This window comes from Oncorhynchus tshawytscha, linkage group LG04, assembly GCF_018296145.1.
Source record: "Oncorhynchus tshawytscha isolate Ot180627B linkage group LG04, Otsh_v2.0, whole genome shotgun sequence".
Lineage (NCBI taxonomy): Eukaryota > Metazoa > Chordata > Actinopteri > Salmoniformes > Salmonidae > Oncorhynchus > Oncorhynchus tshawytscha.
This window is the reverse complement of record NC_056432.1, coordinates 7234240-7254239: the sequence shown is the minus strand read 5'-3', so window position 1 is coordinate 7254239 and position 20000 is coordinate 7234240. Positions and strand designations below refer to the sequence as shown.

The window sequence follows — 20000 nt, the reverse complement described above, 5'->3', positions numbered from 1 at the left end:
CTGGTACAGCACACTGATGGAGCTTCGCAGGCTGGAAAACATCCTCAGGCCTACTGATCACAATAACTCCTGGCTTCGCATTCATTTTTAGGGTTGGGCTCAATTCGAACACTTTTGAAATAAATAGCTTCTCCATTTTCAGTTTATCAAGAAGTCATTGAAAATAAATGCCTTTTTTTTCTGTTATTGAATTGTATTTTCAGTGTACTTCCTGAATCGACTGCCTTTAATTTCAGCTGACCTCAAACCTCATCCATTCACTGGTCCAGCCCTCCAATTGACCCGGTTTAGAATGGAACCTGCCCCTCAGGGGAGTAGCAGTGGCTACTCTCAAGATATCATGTGACTCAACACTGGAGACCAGGGTTCAATCCCAGAGTGGACCCTTCAGACATTCTCCCCCTCTCTACCTCTTGTCATTTCTGATCTGTCTAAATAGAGAGTGGAAAGACCCTGCTGCTAACAGAATGTAGAGTAGTACACAGCACATACCAGTGGGTGACCTGTTATTAGAGAGTACTGTAAGAGAAGGGATCTTAACTAGCCAAGTTCACTCTAGACATTCCAGGTTTTTCCCTCTGTGGTTGTCATAGCAGCAGTTGGAATCACAGGAAAGGCAGAGAAAACATTCCAATCCCAAAGGTCCAATTGAAAAGGCTTGTGGTTCATACCCAAGGTGCAAATTAATTACTTAAAAATCATACAATGTGCTTTTCTGGATTTTGTTTTTTAGATTCCGTCTCTCACAGTTGAAGTGTACCTATGGTAAATATTACAGACCTCTACATGCTTTGTAAGTAGGAAAACCTGCAAAATCGGCAGTGTATCAAATACTTGTTCTCCTCACTGTAGGTGTGTTTCTGCACAACAAAGCTGTTAGACAAGCTGTCTGACCTGGTCTCTAACAGTGGTTAGAGAATGAATTGAATAAAATTACTCAAGTAAAAGTGAGAGTCACCCAGTAAAATACTACTTGAGTAAAAGTCTAAAAGTAATTGGTTTTAAAATGTTGTAAATGAATGACAAAAGTAAAATGTAATTGTAAATTACACAAATCAAATCAAATGTATTTATATAGCCCTTCGTACATCAGCTGATATCTCAAAGTGCTGTACAGAAACCAAGCCTAAAACCCCAAACCTCTACACTTAAGTATCAAAAGTAAAAGTAAAGTTATAAATCATTACAAATTCTTTATGTTAAGAAAACCAGACGGCGCCATTTTCTTATTTTCTTAATTTACAGATAGCCAGGGGTACACTCCAACACTCAGACATCATTTACAGATAGCCAGGGGTACACTCCAACACTCAGACATCATTTACAGATAGCCAGGGGTACACTCCAACACTCAGACATCATTTACAGATAGCCAGGGGTACACTCCAACACTCAGACATCATTTACAGATAGCCAGGGGTACACTCCAACACTCAGACATCATTTACAGATAGCCAGGGGTACACTCCAACACTCAGACATCATTTACAGATAGCCAGGGGCACACTCCAACACTCAGACATCATTTACAAATGAAGCACGTCTTTAGTGAGTCCCCCAGATCAGGCAGTAGGGATGACCAGGAATGTTCTCTTGATAAGTGTGTGAATTGGACCATTTTCTGTCCTGCTAAGTATTCAAAATGTAACGAGTACTTTTGGATGTCAGGGGAAATGTATGGGGGGTACAGTATTGTATTGGGGGGAGTGGGGTAGAATACTGTATTGTATTGAGGGGTAGAATACTGTATTGTATTGAGGGGTAGAACACTGTATTGTACTGGGGGTGTAGAATATTGTATTGTGATGGGGAGGTAGAATATTGTATTGTACTGGGGGGTGTAGAATACTGTATTGTATTGGGGGTGTAGAATACTGTATTGTATTGGGGGTAGAATATTGCATTGTATTGGGGAGGTAGAATACTGTATTTTACTGGGGGTGTAGAATACTGTATTGTATGGGGGGGTGTAGAGTACTGTATTGTATTGGGGGTGTAGAATACTGTATTGTATTGGGGGTGTAGAATACTGTATTGTATTGGGGGTGTAGAATACTGTATTGTACTGGGGGGTGTAGAATATTGTATTGTATTGGGGGTGTATAATACTGTATTGTATTGGGGGTGTAGAATACTGTATTGTACTGGGGGTGTAGAATACTGTATTGTATTGGGGGTAGAATACTGTATTGTATTGAGGGGGTAGAATACTGTACTGTACTGGGGGGGTAGAATACTGTATTGTACTGGGGGTAGAATACTGTATTGTATTGGGGGTAGAATACTGTATTGTATTGGGTGAGAAATAGATGATTGTATGGGGGTGTAGAATACTGTATTGTATTGGGGTGTAGAATATTGTATTGTATTGGGGTATAGAATACTGTATTGTATTGGGGTATAGAATACTGTATTGTATTGGGGTATAGAATACTGTATTGTATGGGGGGTGTAGAATACTGTATTGTATAGGGGTATAGAATATTGTATTGTATTGGGGTATAGAATACTGTATTGTATTGGGGTATAGAATACTGTATTGTATAGGGGGTATTGTATTGTGTAGAATACTGTATTGTATGGGGGTATAGAATACTGTATTGTATGGGGGTGTAGAATACTGTATTGTATAGGGAGGGGGGTGTAGAATGGAAAGGAAACAAAGGAAAGGACACAAATAAGACTAATGACATTAAACTATGATGATCAATATCTAACAGACTGTCACGTCCGTCACACGAAGGAGACCAAGGCGCAGCGTGGTAGGCGTACATTCTTAATGTATTAAACGAATGAACACTGAAACAAACTAACAAAATAACAAACAACCGAACGAAACGTGAAGCTATACACATGAGTGCTAACAGGCAACTACACATAGACAAGAACCCACAAACACAAAAGGGAAAATGGCTGCCTAAATATGATCCCCAATCAGAGACAACAATAAACAGCTGCCTCTGATTGGGAACCATATCAGGCCATCATAGACATACATATACCTAGACCTACCAAACATATACCAGGTAAGGATCAATATGTAACAGACTCATTATATGTAATATATATGTAATATATAGGTGAGATTAGGGCTGTGGCGGTAATACAGTCAACGTAACAGCCCTAGGTAGGATTTAATAAACCTACCAATCAGAGGGATTCTCAATCTTATTAGCAGATACATGTGTCTCATGTCTTGATTAACTGAGAAAACAGGCTGATTTAGGGATTAAATAACGTCTGCCTCTTTCTGTCACGGCTCAAATGAGAACAATTCAGCGAGCCAGAACTGAACCGTTTCCTGAATGGGAAATTGCTGAGTCACTGGGCAATCACTCAGCAGTTATAGAACAGCAATAGCCTATGGCACTCGAGCTAATGATAATCTTCCTGGAAACCTCCTAAATGGGACCCTATTCCCTAGGTAGTGCATAGCCACATAGGGTCAAAAGTAGTGCACTATTTAGGGAATAGGGTGCCATTTGGGACGCATTTCTGTATTTAGTCGAGTACACTCATTCACTTCCTCGCGCCCTAGAGGTAAGGGCTGTGCATATTCTTATCGGCAGACTCAGTAGCCTCAGCTTTTCTAATGACTGCCTTGCCTGGTTCACCAACTACTTTGCAGACAGAGTGCAGTGTGTCAAATCGGAGGTCATGTTGTCCGGTCCTCTGGCAGTCTCTATGGGGGTTCCACAGGGTTCAATTCTCGGGCCGACTCTTTTCTCTGTATATATCAATGATGTTGCTCTTACTGCGGGCGATTCCCTGATCTACCTCTATGCAGACGACACCATTCGGTATACTTCTGCTAACATCTACTAATATCCAACTAGCATCCAGCTATCCCTCACCGTTATCTCCAATGCTAATATCTACTATTTATCGACACTCTTCCTTTTCCTTTTCTCTGATCTGAATAAAGTCTAATGTCTTCAGATGTTAGTCGTCACCCAGCGTGGAGATAAGATTAACCCATTCCACCAGCCCTCCCCCTGTGGAGAGACAGATCCAACATTTTGAAACGCGCTCACATTCAATTATCGGCAGGCTCCCTGCTAGTCGCTAGTCTATTAACATCTGACTTTAGAGGAAGACATTACACTGAGGAGCTGTTGTAAATGTCTAAAGTGGCTTTTTGGAACTCTGTGAGCTCTGCGAGAGTAGTTAGATAAGGACATTTGATTGCTGCCACTAACGGCACTAACTGTAGGGGAGACAGAAGTTTGTGTGTGTGTGTGTGTGTGTGTGTGTGTGTGTGTGTGTGTGTGTGTGTGTGTAGGGGGGCTGGAGTTTGGGTGGTTACATGGATGCAGAGGGATTTTAAAGGAACTGGTATACACATAGTCATATTTACCCAGAACCCCCCTCACTTCTGAACCAGCAGACTGAGGACGGGATGGAGAGAATAAAAGAGAGGGCAAAATGAAGAGATTAAAACCACCCCCATGACATGTATGGTTATATAGCAGGTTGCTCACATTATATACACATATACTCAGTGGACAGTTTATTAGGTACACCCATTTAGACCCAAGAACAGACTGAATTCTTCAGGGCATGGATTCCACAATGTGTCAGAAACATTCCAATACACACAGTCAGTTAGGAAAGCAAAGGCTATCTTTTTCAAACAGAAATTTGCATCCTGCAGCACTAATTCCAAAAAGTTTTGGGACACGGTAAAGTCCATGGTGAATAAGAGCACCTCCTAACAGCTGCCCACTGCACTGAGGCTAGGAAACACTGTCACCACTGATAAATCCACGATAATCGAGAATTTCAATAAGCATTTCTCTACGGCTGGCCATGCTTTCCACCTGGCTACCCCAACTCCGGCCAACAGCTCTGCAACCTCTGCAGCAATGGTCCAAGCCCCCCCGCTTCTCCTTCACCCAAATCTAGACAGAGGATGTTCTGCGCTGCAAAATCTGGATCCCTACAAATCAGCCGGGCTAGACAATCTGGACCCTCTCTTCCTAAAACGATCTGCCACCATTGTTGCAACCCTTATTACTAGTCTGTTCAACCCCTCTATCGTATCGTCTGAGATTCCTAAAGATTGGCAAGCGGCCACGGTCATCCCCCTCTTCAAAGGGGGAGACACTCTAGACCCAAACTGCTACAGACCTATATCCATCCTACCCTGTCTTTCTACCCTGTCTTTCTAAAGTCTTCGAAAGCCAAGTGAACAAACAGATTACAGACCATTTCGAATCCCACCGTACCTTCTCCGCTATGCAATCTGGTTTCCTAAACGATATCATAACCGATATCATATTGATGAAAGACAGTACTGTGCAGCCGTCTTCATCGACCTGACCAAGGCTTTCGACTCTGTCAATCACCGTATTCTTATCGGCAGACTCAACAGCCTTGGATTCTCTAATGACTAATTTCTCCCGACTAGCTTCACTACTCTGGACGGTTCTGACTTAGAATATGTGGACAACAATAAATACCTAGGTGTCTGGCTAGACTGTAAACTCTCCTTCCAGACTCACATTAAGCATCTCCAATCCAAAGAAAAATCCAAAGCCACCTTCACTCATGCTGCCAAACTTACCCTTGTAAAACTGACTATCATACTGGTCCTTGACTTTGGTGATGTCATTTACAAATTATCCTCCAACAATCTACTGAGCAAATTGGATGCAGTCTATCACAGTGCCATCCATTTTGTCACCAAAGCCCCATATACTACCCACCACTGCGACCTGTATGCTCTCGTTGGCTGGTCCTCGCTACGTATTCATCGTCAAACCCACTGGCTCCTGGTCATCTATAAGACTTTGCTAGGTATAGCTCCACCTTATCTCAGCTCACTGGTCACCATAGAAACACCCACCCGTAGCACACGCTCCAGCAGGTGTATTACACTGGTCATCCCCAAAGCCAACACCTCCTTTGGCTGCCTTTCCTTCCAATTATCTGCTGCCAATGACTGGAATGAATTGCAAAAATCACTGAAGCTGGAGACTCATATCTCCCTCACTAACTTTCAGCGTCAGCTGTCAGAGCAGCTTACCGATCGCTGCAGCTGTACACAGCCCATCTGTAAATAGCCCATCCAACCAACTACCTCATCCCCAAATTTGTTTTTGTTTTTCTGCTCTTTTCCACACACATATTTCTACTTGCACATCCTCATCTGCACATATATCACTCCAGTGTAAATTTGCTAAATAGTAATTACTTCACCACTATTGGCCTATTTATTGCCTTACCTCCTTACTTCATCTGCAAACACTGTATACAGATGTTTCTATTGTGTTATTGACTGTACATTTGTTTATCCCATGTAAATCTGTGTTGTTTTTGTCGCACTCTTTTGCTTTATCTTGGCCAGGTCGCAGTTGTAAATGAGAACTTGTTCTCAACTGGCCTCCTGTACCTGGTTAAATAAAGGTGAAATAAAATAAATAAAAACACAAATTGTTGCTCACGCAGTTGCTGCAGATTGAACAGCGGTACATTTCATGCTGCGAACAGCCCGTTCCATCTTGTCACAAAGATGCTCTATTGGGTTGAGGTCTGGGGACTTACCAGGTCTGGGGACTGACCAGGTCTGGGGACTGACCAGGTCTGGGGACTGACCAGGTCTGGGGACTGACCAGGTCTGGGGACTGACCAGGTCTGGGGACTGACCAGGTCTGGGGACTGACCAGGTCTGGGGACTGACCAAGTCTGGGGACTGACCAGGTCTGGGGACTGATCAGGTCTGGGGACTGACCAGGTCTGGGGACTTACCAGGTCTGGGGACTGACCAGGTCTGGGGACTGACCAGGCCACTCAGTCAACTGAACTCGCTGTCATGTTCCAGGAAATATTTTGTATTTATATATATTTATACTTATATTTGAAATATTTTTCCAGTCCTCGTTGTCCAGTGTGATGATCGCCCACCGGAACGCTTCTTCTTGGTGTTAACCAATAGGAGTGGGACCCGGTGTGGTCGTCTGCAGTAATAGCCCATCCATGACAAATATCATCGATTTGTGCGTTCCGAGATGTTCTGCACACCACCGGGGTCACTATTTGTCTGTTTGAGGCTCGCCTGTTAGCTTGCACGATTCTTTCCATTCTCCTTTAACCTCTCTCATAAACAAACTGTTTTCGCTCACAGAACTGCTGCTGACTGAACCCGAGAGTTAATGGAACGTTGGGCACCTCCAAAAAATACTACGCTCAAAATCACTTTAAGTTCCTTGTTTTGATGATTCTAACGTTCAATCGGAAGTAACTGAATGCCTCGATGCCTGCCATGTGATCCATTTTTGTGGCCCGTGAGTGTAAATGTCAACTTTAACCCCATTGATACCAGCTGTCAGTGTAACTCTGGTGTTGTAACCATCCTAGCAGTTAGAGAAGCCACAGAGCAACCGGAGGGTTGCCAGTTTGAATCTAGGGTCCAATAGAAAGAAATCTGTCGGGGAATTGAGCTGGCAACAAGAGGGTTGCCTTCGGCTCGCGTCTCTAACCGTTAGGCTATCTCCCGCCCACACATACAGAGAATTATATTTAGTGTTAGCTTTAGCTTGTAGTTTGTATATAGAACATAGTGCTTTAGTACAAACTACATATTAAAGCTAACACTAAATATAATGTTCCATATACAAACTACATATTAAAGCTAACACTAAATATAATGTTCCATATACAAACTACATATTAAAGTTAAACACTAAATATATTGCTGAATTACAAAGAGGCATTAAATGAACAAAACTATATTCTCAGTACAAACAGGCTTAAACAAACGTTAAACTATATTCTCAGTACAAACAGGCTAAGTTAACACTGAACACTATGCTCTAAACTCTGTCCCCTGTCTGGGAGGGTAATAACCACCATGTCACCCTCCCCCTCGTTTAGAGCCTGGAGAAGACAGACAGTCAGACAGACAGTCAGACAGACAGTCAGACAGACAGTCAGACAGACAGACAGACAGTCAGTCAGACAGTCAAAGTCAGACAGACAGACAGACAGACAGACAGACAGACAGACAGACAGACAGACAGACAGACAGACAGACAGACAGACAGACAGACAGACAGACAGACAGACAGACAGAGACACAGACACAGACACAGACACAGACACAGACACAGACACACAGACACAGACACAGACACAGACACAGACACAGACACACACACACACACACACACACACACACACACACACACACACACACACACACACACACACACACACCCTCAGTCTAAATGAGAGACACACACACACACACACACACACACACACACACACACACACACACACACACACACAACCCTCAGTCTAAATGAGAGACACACGCATCATGTGAGCTGAAACCAAACTACTGTTGAAATCTGACAGAAATTCAGCGCCCTTTTTACTGACTACAGACATCCCAGAGAAACTCCTATTCATAATGAACTTACAGTATCGTCAACAACCTAGAGTATTACCGTGACAGAAACCCACAAGATACTATGGCATATTATAGCAGCATCTTAATCCTCTATGGTAGTTGGACATACCTAACCCCCTCATCGAACTCCCCAGGCTCCTCCTCATCCTCACGCTTAGGAGAAAAATGGAGATATCATCATATTAAACAAAATAATTTTATAAAGCCGTTCATGAATAAGTCCTGTTTAAATCCATAGAATGGATCAACATGGGAGTCAGGGACATGGGAGTCAGGGACATGGGAGTCAGGGACATGGGAGTCAGGGACATGGGAGTCAGGGACATGGGAGTCAGGGACATGGGAGTCAGGGACATGGGAGTCAGGGACATGGGAGTCAGGGACATGGGAGTCAGGGACATGGGAGTCAGGGACATGGGAGTCAGGGACATGGGAGTCAGGGACGATACCACCACTGATCTCAAAGAAGGATTCTAAAACAATCACACAAGGAGCAATATAGGGATGGAGAGGTCTACAGACCAACAAGAAGCTATATAGGGATGGAGAGGTCTACAGACCAACAAGAAGCTATATAGGGATGAAGAGGTCTACAGACCAACAAGAAGCTGTATAGGGATGAAGAGGTCTACAGACCAACAAGGAGTTATATAGGGATGAAGAGGTCTACAGACCAACAAGAAGCTATATAGGGATGAAGAGGTCTACAGACCAACAAGAAGCTATATAGGGATGGAGAGGTCTACAGACCAACAAGAAGTTACATAGGGATGGAGAGGTCTACAGACCAACAACAAGATATATAGGAATGGAGAGGTCTATAGACCAACAAGAAACTATATAGGGAGGAAGAGGTCTACAGACCAACATTAAGCTATATAGGGATGAAGAGGTCTACAGACCAACAAGAAGCTATATAGGGATGGAGAGGTCTACAGACCAACAAGAAGTTACATAGGGATGGAGAGGTCTACAGACCAACAACAAGATATATAGGAAGGGAGAGGTCTATAGACCAACAAGGAGCAATATAGGGATGGAGAGTCTACAGACCAACAAGGAGCAATATGGGGATGGAGAGTCTACAGACTAACAAGGAGCTATATAGGCATGGAGAGGTCTACAGACCAACAAGGAGCAATATAGGGATGGAGAGTCTACAGACCAACAAGGAGCAATATGGGGATGGAGAGTCTACAGACTAACAAGAAGCTATATAGGGATGGAGAGGTCTACAGATATCACCAGAGGGGGAGGAGAGACACCCAGGGACAGTCTAAGATTTAGCCAGAGGAGGAGAGACACCCAGGGACAGTCTGAAATATATACCCAGAGGAGAAGAGATGCCCAGGGACAGTCTAAGATTTAACCAGAGGGGGAGGAGAGACACCCAGGGACAGTCTAAGATATACCCAGAGGAGGAGAGACAACCAGGGACAGTCTGAAAGATTTACCCAGTCGAGGAGAGACACCCAGGGACAGTCTGAAAGATTTACCCAGAGGAGGAGAGACACCCAGGGACAATCTGAAAGATTTACCCAGAGGAGGAGAGACACCCAGGGACAGTCTGAAAGATTTACCCAGAGGAGGAGAGACACCCAGGGACAGTCTGAAAGATTTACCCAGAGGAGGAGAGACACCCAGGGACAGTCTGAAAGATTTACCCAGAGGAGGAGAGACACCCAGGGACAGTCTGAAAGATTTACCCAGAGGAGGAGAGACACCCAGGGACAGTCTGAAAGATTTACCCAGAGGAGGAGAGACACCCAGGGACAGTCTAAGATTTACCCAGAGGAGGAGGAGAGACAGGTTCTTGACACCTTGGACCCAGGTTAGATATAACCTATGACCTACCATACACTCCTCTGTATCGACCTGGAGAGACACACACTTGGTCGTTAGGCTTTATAGGGTTCAATATGCACTGATCCACGCTTGTACACACACACACACACACACACACACACACACACACACACACACACACACACACACACACACACACACACACACACACACACACACACACACACACACACACACACACACACACACACACACAGTTGAGTTACCTACCCCAGCACAATATGTGATGTGAAATGTATGTCTCAAAGTATTGATTCTCACCTGTTTAGCCCCCATGCACTCAAACATCTTCTCCAACAAGACCCGCATCTGTTGTATGTTATTCATCAAAACACAGGGCTGAGAGAGAGAGAGAGAGAGAGAGAGAGAGAGAGAGAGAGAGAGAGACAGAGAGAGAGACAGAGAGAGACAGAGAGAGAGAGAGAGAGCAAAAACAAAGTGTGTGTGAGAGGATAGAGATTCAGAGAGAAACAGGGAGATAGAGAGAGAGAGCAGGAGAAGAGAAAAATTAGAGGTGGAGAAGAGATAAACAGAACAGTAAGTTAGAGAAAGAGATGTTTTATCATCGGGTCCTTCTGAAAACTACTCACTATCTTCTCCTTCTGGCAGTAGGAGGGGAACTCCTTGGACAGGATAGCACAGTACTGCATCAGCACCTTGGTGATGGTCTGGAGACAGAGAGACGTAAATTCAACCCATATCTATGCTTATTTATTTTATCTTGTGTCCTTTACCATTTGTACATTGTTAAAACACTGTATATATATATAATATGACATTTGTAATGTCTTTATTGTTTTGAAACTTCTGTATGTGTGATGTTTACTGTTCATTTTTATTGTTTATTTTACTTTATATATTCACTTCATATATTATCTACCTCACTTGCTTTGGCAATGTTAACACATGTTTCCCATGCCAATAAAGCCCTTGAATTGAATTGAATTGAATTGAGAGAGATGTCAACACTGTTAGAAAACCTCCTCAGTTCATTGTGTCCTGCAGCACCTGACCATCACTGGCCAACACTGGCTACATCAAACCCATTCTATTTCCATTTGTTGAGTATTTTCTGCACCACTAAACCCTTATCTCAATTCAGGATGATTTCTCTGACAGACCAAGAGAACAAGTTGTGAATACAATGAATCTACAAGTTACAGAGTTTTTGTGTAAGTGGAATGGCTTGGTGTATATCACAACCATATTCAGTGAAAATACCAAATGTTAAGAACACCGTCCTAATATTGAGTTGCACCCCTTTTCCCCTCAAAACAGCCTCAATTCAATCGGGGCATGGACTCTACAAAATGCCGAAATCATTCCACAGGGATGCTGGCCCATGTTGACTCCAATGCTTCCCACAGTTGTGTCAAGTTGTCTGGGTGTCCTTTGGGTGGTGGCCCATTCTTGATACACACGGGAAACTGATGAGCGTGAAAAACCCAGAAGCGTTGCAGTTCTTGACACAAACCGTTGCACCTGGCACTTACTATCATACCCTGTTCAAAGAAACTTCAATATTTTGTCTTGTTCATTCACCCTCTGAACGGTAGACATACACAATCCATGTCTCAATTGTCTCAAAGCTTCAAAATCCTTCTTTAACCTGTCTCCTCCCCTTCATCTTTAACCTGACTCCTCCCCTTCATCTTTTTCCCTGTCTCCTCCCCTTCATCTTTAACCAGGTCTCCTCCCCTTCATCTTTAACCTGACTCCTCCCCTTCATCTTTAACCTGACTCCTCCCCTTCATCTTTAACCTGACTCCTCCCCTTCATCATTAACCTGACTCCTCCCCTTCATCTTTAACCTGACTCCTCCCCTTCATCTTTAACCTGACTCCTCCCCTTCATCTTTAACCTGACTCCTCCCCTTCATCTTTAACCTGACTCCTCCCCTTTATCTTTAACCTGTCTCCTCCCCTTCATCTTTAACCTGTCTCCTCCCCTTCATCTTTAACCAGGTCTCCTCCCCTTCATCTTTAACCTGGTCTCCTCCCCTTCATCTTTAACCTGTCTCCTCCCCTTCATCTTTAACCTGTCTCCTCCCCTTCATCTTTAACCAGGTCTCCTCCCCTTCATCTTTAACCAGGTCTCCTCCCCTTCATTTACACTGATTGAAGTGGATTTAACAAGTGACATCAATAAGGGTTCATATCTTTCACCTGAATTCACCTGGTCAGTCATGGAAATATGTTTTGTACACTCACTGTAGTTTTCCTGAAATAACTAAGACTGGCCAAAACAAACCCAATAAAGAATGTCCCTTCTCTCTGTGAAATAGTTTCCCTTCGCAGAGTCAGCCCTGATGATGAAGCCTCCCTCTCCAAACCCCTCCAAACCCCGTCTCCAACCCCCCGTCTCCAACCCCCTCCCTCTCCAACCCCCTCCCTCTCCAACCCCCAACCCCCGTCTCAAACCCCCCCCGTCTCCAAACCCCGTCTTCAACCCCGTCTCAACCCCCGTCTCCAACCCCCCCTCTCCAAACCCCGTCTTCAACCCCCCCCGTCTCCAACCCCCCCTCCCTCTCCAACCCCCTCTCCAACCCCCTCCCTCTCCAACCCCCCGTCTCCAACCCCCCTCCAAACCCCGTCCCCCCCCCCGTCTCCAACCCCCTCCCTCTCCAACCCCCCTCCAAACCCCCGTCTCCAAACCCCCCTCCCCGCTCTCCACCCCCTCCCCCCGTCTCCAACCCCCGTCTCCACCCCCTCCCTCTCCAACCCCCCGTCTCCACCCCCCGTCTCCAAACCCCGTCTCCAACCCCCTCCCAACCCCCCTCTCCAACCCCCCTCCCAACCCCCTCCCTCCAACCCTCTCCAACCCCCTCCCTCTCCAACCCCCTCTCCACCCCCCGTCTAACCCCCTCCCCCCCCGTCTCCAACCCCCTCCCCCCCTCTCAACCCCCTCCCTCTCCAACCCCTCCCTCTCCAACCCCCTCCCTCTCCAACCCCCTCCCTCTCCAACCCCCTCCCTCTCTAACCCCCTCCCCCCAACCCCCCCCTCTCAACCCCCTCCCTCTCCAACCCCCCTCCCTCTCCTCTTATACATAAAACATCAGCAGCTCCTTCCTGTATTAACTTTGTTTGTTTTCCATCTCTCGCTTCAGAAGTCTAATTTCTCAGAGTCATTAACTACAGCCCTCTGGGCTAGAGGGAGAGAGAGAGAAAGAGAGAGAGAGAGTGATAGGGGAGCGAGAGAGAAGGATACATAGAGAGGGGGGAAAAGGGAGAAGGAGAGAGAGAGAGGGAGAGAGAGAGAGAGAGAGAGAGAGAAAGAGAGAGAGACAGCAGCTCAGAGTGATGGCTTGCATTACCCATTCTTACTTAATGAGTTTGCATCGACTTCCTTTCACACACTGCTGTCAGCCTCCACTGGCTTTCCATTCTGCAGGCTTATCAGGACCAGCTCAATCCCAAACTCATGGCATTAACGTACATAATACTAAGCATTCATAGAAACAGTGACCATGCATAAGGCTTCTAAAGTCATGTGTTTTCAGATTACTGAAAGTGCTGGGATGTGTCTATGATAATAGTATCTCGTCACCTCTGGGCTCGTCACCTCTGGGTCTAATGCACTGCACCTCAGTGCAAGAGGCGTCACTACAGTCCCTGGTTTGAATCCAGGCTGTATCACATCTGGCCGTGATTGTGAGTCTCATAGGGTTAACCCACAATTGGGTTTGGCCCGGGGTAGACCGTCAATTGCAAATAGGAATTTGTTCTTAACTGACTTGCCTAGTTTAATAAATAAATAAAATCTACCTCTTCCCTTCATCAAAGTGTTTATCTTGCTGTTCACGACGTCGACTACGTGCTTCATTACATAGTTTCTCTGTTGGGAAATAAAGTAAACAAATAAAGTTGGTTGGAAACCTTGGCGAAGCGTCTGTTGTAGTGGCCCTGGACCTTGAGGTCTGGACAGTCTAGTTTCCTGATGATCTCAAAGCTCTGGTTGAGCTGGGTGAAGATGTCCACTACTGAACTGGAGAACAGAGCATGCTCCGACGTCTGCTGGAACTACAGCAGAGAGGAGAGAAAAAGAGAGAGAGGTCATCCACACTTTTCTGCAATTGCAAACTCATAGGATAGTTGTAAGTATTGGTGTGGAGGTCCCTCACCCCTTCCCTCTTGTCCCTCTCTAGAGCTCCATGCATGAACTCCACGGACACATCCTCGTTCTCACCCAGCCACTGAAGGACAAATGGCAAAAACCACCTGGAGAGAGAGAAGGAGGAGGGCGGGACAGAGTAAAACAGAAAGAGAGGGAGAGAAAGAGCGAGAAACAGAGCCAAACGGAAAGGGAAAGTTAAATCTATGCACAATAGAATTAAGATATTCTGTGAGAATGTGAGACAGAATCAAGTAGCTGTCAGAGATAAAGAGAGAGAGAGCGCGAGGGAGAGAGAGAAAGAAAGAGAGAAAGAAAGAGAGAAAGAAAGAGAGAGGGAAAGAGAGGGAGAGAGAGAGAAAGAAAGAGGGAAAGAGAGAGGGAGCGAGAGAGAGAGAGAGTGAGAGAGAGGGAGGGAGAGACTTTTCAGCCTTTTTGTCTTTCTTTAATGATACATCCTCATTTCATAAAAACCTCACCCCCCACCCTAAGGAGCGCAGAGACCATCCCATTAAATAATAGCAAAGGGTCTATTATCCCTCCACCTTTGACCCTGTTCCTCCTTTGCCTGAGCAAACAGAAAATTCAACAACACACATTTGGCCTATTTGGCTTTTTCCTTATTCGAATACCTGTACCCCATTATAAACATCCCGACAGTAAACTCCACCCCCAACCTCTCACACAGACATTCCAACAGTAAACTCCACCCCCAACCTCTCACACAGACATTCCAACAGTAAACTCCACCCCCAACCTCTCACACAGACATCCCGACAGTAAACTCCACCCCCAACCTCTCACATAGACATTCCAACAGTAAACTCCACCCCCAACCTCTCACACAGACATCCCGACAGTAAACTCCACCCCCAACCTCTCACATAGACATTCCAACAGTAAACTCCACCCCCAACCTCTCACACAGACATTCCAACAGTAAACTCCACCCCCAACCTCTCACATAGACATTCCAACAGTAAACTCCACCCCCAACCTCTCACATAGACATTCCAACAGTAAACTCCACCCCCAACCTCTCACATAGACATTCCAACAGACTTTATTGGCATTAAGGATCCGCCCCTTTTTTTCCCTTCAATTTTCTCCTAAAATGACATACCCAAATCTAACCTTCTGTAGCCCAGGATCTGAAGCAAGGATATGCATATTCTTGATACCATTTGAAAGGAAAAACTTTGAGGTTTGTGGAAATGTGAAATATATGTAGGAGAATATAACACATTAGATCTGGTGAAAGATAATACAAAGAAAAACACATGAGTTTTTTGGGGGGGACCATCATCTTTGAAATGCAAAAGAAAGGCCATTTCAATTTCAGCACAGGCACAATTTCAATTTTGTCCATTAGATGACAGCAGTGTATGTGTAAAGTTTTAGACTGATTCAATGAGCCATTGCATATCTGTTCAAAATGTTGTATCAAGATTACCCAAATGTGCCTAATTGGTTTATTAGTACATTTTCAAGTTCACAATTGTGCACTCTCCTCAAACAATATCATGGTATTATTTCACTGTAATAGCTACTGTAAATTGGACAGCGCAGTTAGATTAACAAGAATTAAAATTTTCTGCCCATATCAGGTACAGTGGGGAGAACAAGTATTTGATACACTGCCGATTTTGCAGGTTTTCCTACTTACAAAGCATGTAGAGGTCTGTAATGTTTATCATAGGTACACTTCAAATGTGAGAGACAGAATCTAAAACAAAAATCCAGAAAATCACATTTTATGATTTTTAAGTAATTAATTTGCATTTTATTGCATGACATAAGTATTTGATCACCTACCAACCAATAAGAATTCCGGCTCTCACAGACCCGTTAGTTTCTCTTTAAGAAGCCCTCCTGTTCTCCACTCATTACCTGTATTAACTGCACCTGTTTGAACTCGTTAGCTGTATAAAAGACACCTGTCCACACACTCAATCAAACAGACTCAAATTTCTCCACAATGGCCAAGACCAGAGAGCTGTGTAAGGACATCAGGGATAAAATTATAGACCTGCACAAGGCTGGGATGGGCTACAGGACAATAGGCAAGCAGCTTGGTGAGAAGGCAACAACTGTTGGCGCAATTATTAGAAAATGAAAGAAGTTCAAGATGACGGTCAATCACCCTCGGTCTGGGGCTCCATGCAAGATCTCACCTCGTGGGGCATCAATGATCATGAGGAAGGTGAGGGATCAGGCCAGAACTACACGACCGGACCTGGTCCATGACCTGAAGAGAGCTGGGACCACAGTCTCAAAGAAAACCATTAGTAACACACTACGCCGTCATGGATTAAAATCCTGCAGAGCACGCAAGGTCCCCCTGCTCAAGCCAGCGCATGTCCAGGCCCATCTGAAGTTTGCCAATCACCATCTGGATGATCCAGAGGAGGAATGGGAGAAGGTAATGTGGTCTGATGAGACAAAAATAGAGCTTTTTGGTCTAAACTCCACTCGCCGTGTTTGGAGCAAGAAGAAGGATGAGTACAACCCCAAGAACACCATCCCAACCGTGAAGCATGGAGGTGGAAACATCATTCTTTGGGGATGCTTTTCTGCAAAGGGGACAGGACGACTGCACCGTATTGAGGGGAGGATGGATGGGGCCATGTATCGCGAGATCTTGGCCAACAACCTCCTTCCCTCAGTAAGAGCATTGAAGATGGGTCGTGGCTGGGTCTTCCAGCATGACAACGACCCGAAACACACAGCCAGGGCAACTAAGGAGTGGCTCCGTAAGAAGCATCTCAAGGTCCTGCAGTGGCCTAGCCAGTCTCCAGACCTGAACCCAATAGAAAATCTTTGGAGGGAGCTGAAAGTCCGTATTGCCCAGCGACAGCCCTGAAACCTGAAGGATCTGGAGAAGGTCTGTATGGAGGAGTGGGCCAAAATCCCTGCTGCAGTGTGTGCAAACCTGGTCAAGAACTATAGGGAACGTATGATCTCTGTAATTGCAATCAAAGGTTTCTGTACCAAAAATTAAGTTCTGCTTTTCTGATGTATCAAATACTTATGTCATGCAATAAAATGCAAATTAATTACTTAAAAATCATACAAGGTGATTTTCTAGATTATTGTTTTAGATTCCGTCTCTCACAGTTGAAGTGTACCTATGATAAAAATTACAGACCTCTACATGCTTTGTAAGTAGGAAAACCTGCAAAATCGGCAGTGTATCAAATACTTGTTCTCCCCACTGTATGACTATGTCCTGGGATTTTTTTTGTTACTTACAACCTTATGCTAATCACATTAGCCTATGTTAATCACATGCTTATGCTAATCACATTAGCCTATGTTAATCACATGCTTATGCTAATCACATTAGCCTATGTTAATCACATGCTTATGCTAATCACATTAGCCTATGTTAGCTCAACCGTCCCCAGGGGGGACACCTATCCCGTAGAGGTTTGGCGCACACAGAAAACACATGAATCACAGTTTCACTCCTGACACAGACCCATGCCAACCAGCTGTTAGTGGCGAGGGCTCCATGTAGATCCCTATACTGGATGTCCCCTGACCTTTTTGGTATTGAGATTTTGTAGAGCCCCCTCCATCTAAAACCCACCACACCTCCGCACCACATACCCCCTGCCACTGATATGCCTTCACTCCTGTTAGGCTCCTAATGTTCCTTACCTTAATGCAGAGGTTGTAGATGGCTTTACCTCCCACCCCCTCAAACTCCCTTAGGCTCGGAGTGTTCAAATCAAACAATTCCCCCAGAATTGGCAGAAACATTGGTAGCCCCCCTTGGCCGCTCAAAACCCCTCCCCCTTACCGGCTCAGACATAGCCCCCTGGACCTCCCCAGGAATCTTTCCAGCTGCTGAGATGTTAGTCCTGTTTGTTGTGCCAGGACTTCCGGGGTTTTCCACCCCTCCTCCCTCAGCATTCGTAAACCCACTGCCATCAGTTGCCTCTGCAGAGTGGCCAACTGAACCGATCTCAAAGGGATAGCTGGGTTGTTGAAGATAGGCTCCTCCCACACCCCCTTCTCAGGTGGGCCTTAGCAGCTGCCAGGCCCTCAGCACTGCAGAGTAAACATCTGAGAGACCTGCTGTACTCAGCCTCTCCAGCTTCATGAGGAACAGCTGCTGGTCCAACCCTAATCCACCAGCTCTCATCAGCAGTGCACATGCTGGTTCCCTCCAGCCGACATCAGTATGGTACTGCAGTCTTTGCGCCGCCTTTAGTTGGAATGCAGCCACCCTGCTCTCCAGTTCCACCAGGCCCTGTCCTCCTTCACGTATGGACATATACAAAAGTGCCGCCCTCAGCCAGTAATTTGCTCGACCAGAAAAAATCCACCAGCTTGCGTTGTAGGTCTGCGAACCGGACCGGGAGGTTGAGGACAGACAGTTATGCCACAGGGAAGATACCGCCAGGTTGTTGATTATCAGCACCCTCCCTCTATATGACACTTGGGACAGGAGCCACCTCCACCTGGCCAGTCTTGACACCACTGCTGGTGACAGCCCCTCCCAGTTCTTCCTAACCCACCTCTCTGAGCCCAGGTACACCCCCAAAATGTTAAGCCCTTCACAACCCCACTGCAAACATCTGGGTTACGGCCTCTGACAGCTTATGGGACAACAGAGTAATGTCCATTTCATCCCTCTGTGCCAGAGAGAGCTTAGGGAGTTCTGAAAATAAAACCTGAGCACACAGTTTTGCCCTATACAACTCAGTATGAAACTCCATAGTCCGCTCCCGCATCTCCCCCACCACAGAGGTCACCCGCCCATCCGACAGCTGTAGACAATGTATACCCTTGGTTTCACCGCTCTGTTTTTTCAAACCAAAAAAAGATGGAGCTGGGAGCACCCATCTCCTTGAGCATGGAGAACCTAATTCTTACTAGTGCTCCCTTTGCTTAAACCTGGAAAGAACTGCTAAATTAGCCTGGAGACCCATCAGCTCTACCTACACCTCACTGATACTTTTATTTAACCTTCATTTAACCTTTATTTAACTTGGCAAGTAGGTTAAGATCAAATTAAGATCAAATTCTTATTGCAATGATGGCCTACCCTGGCCAAACCCGGGCGACGCTGGGCCAATTGGGTGCCGCCATATGGGACTGCCAATCACGATTGGTTGTAATACAGCCTGAAATTGAACCAGGGTCTGTAGTGACGCCTGTAGCATTGAGATGCAGTGCCTTAGACCACTGTGCCACTCTGGAGCCCCGATACTACGCTCAAGTTCCACCAATATTCTCCTAGCCTCTGAGGATGAGAGAGCTGTATACTGTTGACTGAAAAGCCGAATTTGGACTTTTCTCACATCCCACCATTGACTCAGAGCCTCATACTCCGCTCTTCACTGCCCCCATACTTCCCAAAAAGTCTGGAAACCTGAGCAAAAAGTTGGGCTGCACTCACCCTAGCCCCAAACATCTTCACCCATGTATACTGTCTTGTGTTGGTATGTCTAGTTCTCCAAACATCCACTAGGTCAAATGGACTATTATGTCTCTTCACTAGGGTAGGGAGCAGCATTCAGAATTTTGGATGAAAAACATGCCCAAAGTAAACTGCCTGCTACTCAGGCCCAGAAACTAGGATATGCATATAATTGGT

General features: G+C 45.3%; 1 pseudogene; it reads right to left on the bottom strand.

Annotated features, from left to right (window-relative positions):
- LOC121846407 overlaps positions 1–20000 on the bottom strand; it is a 78439-nt pseudogene that overhangs the window by 15251 nt on the left and 43188 nt on the right.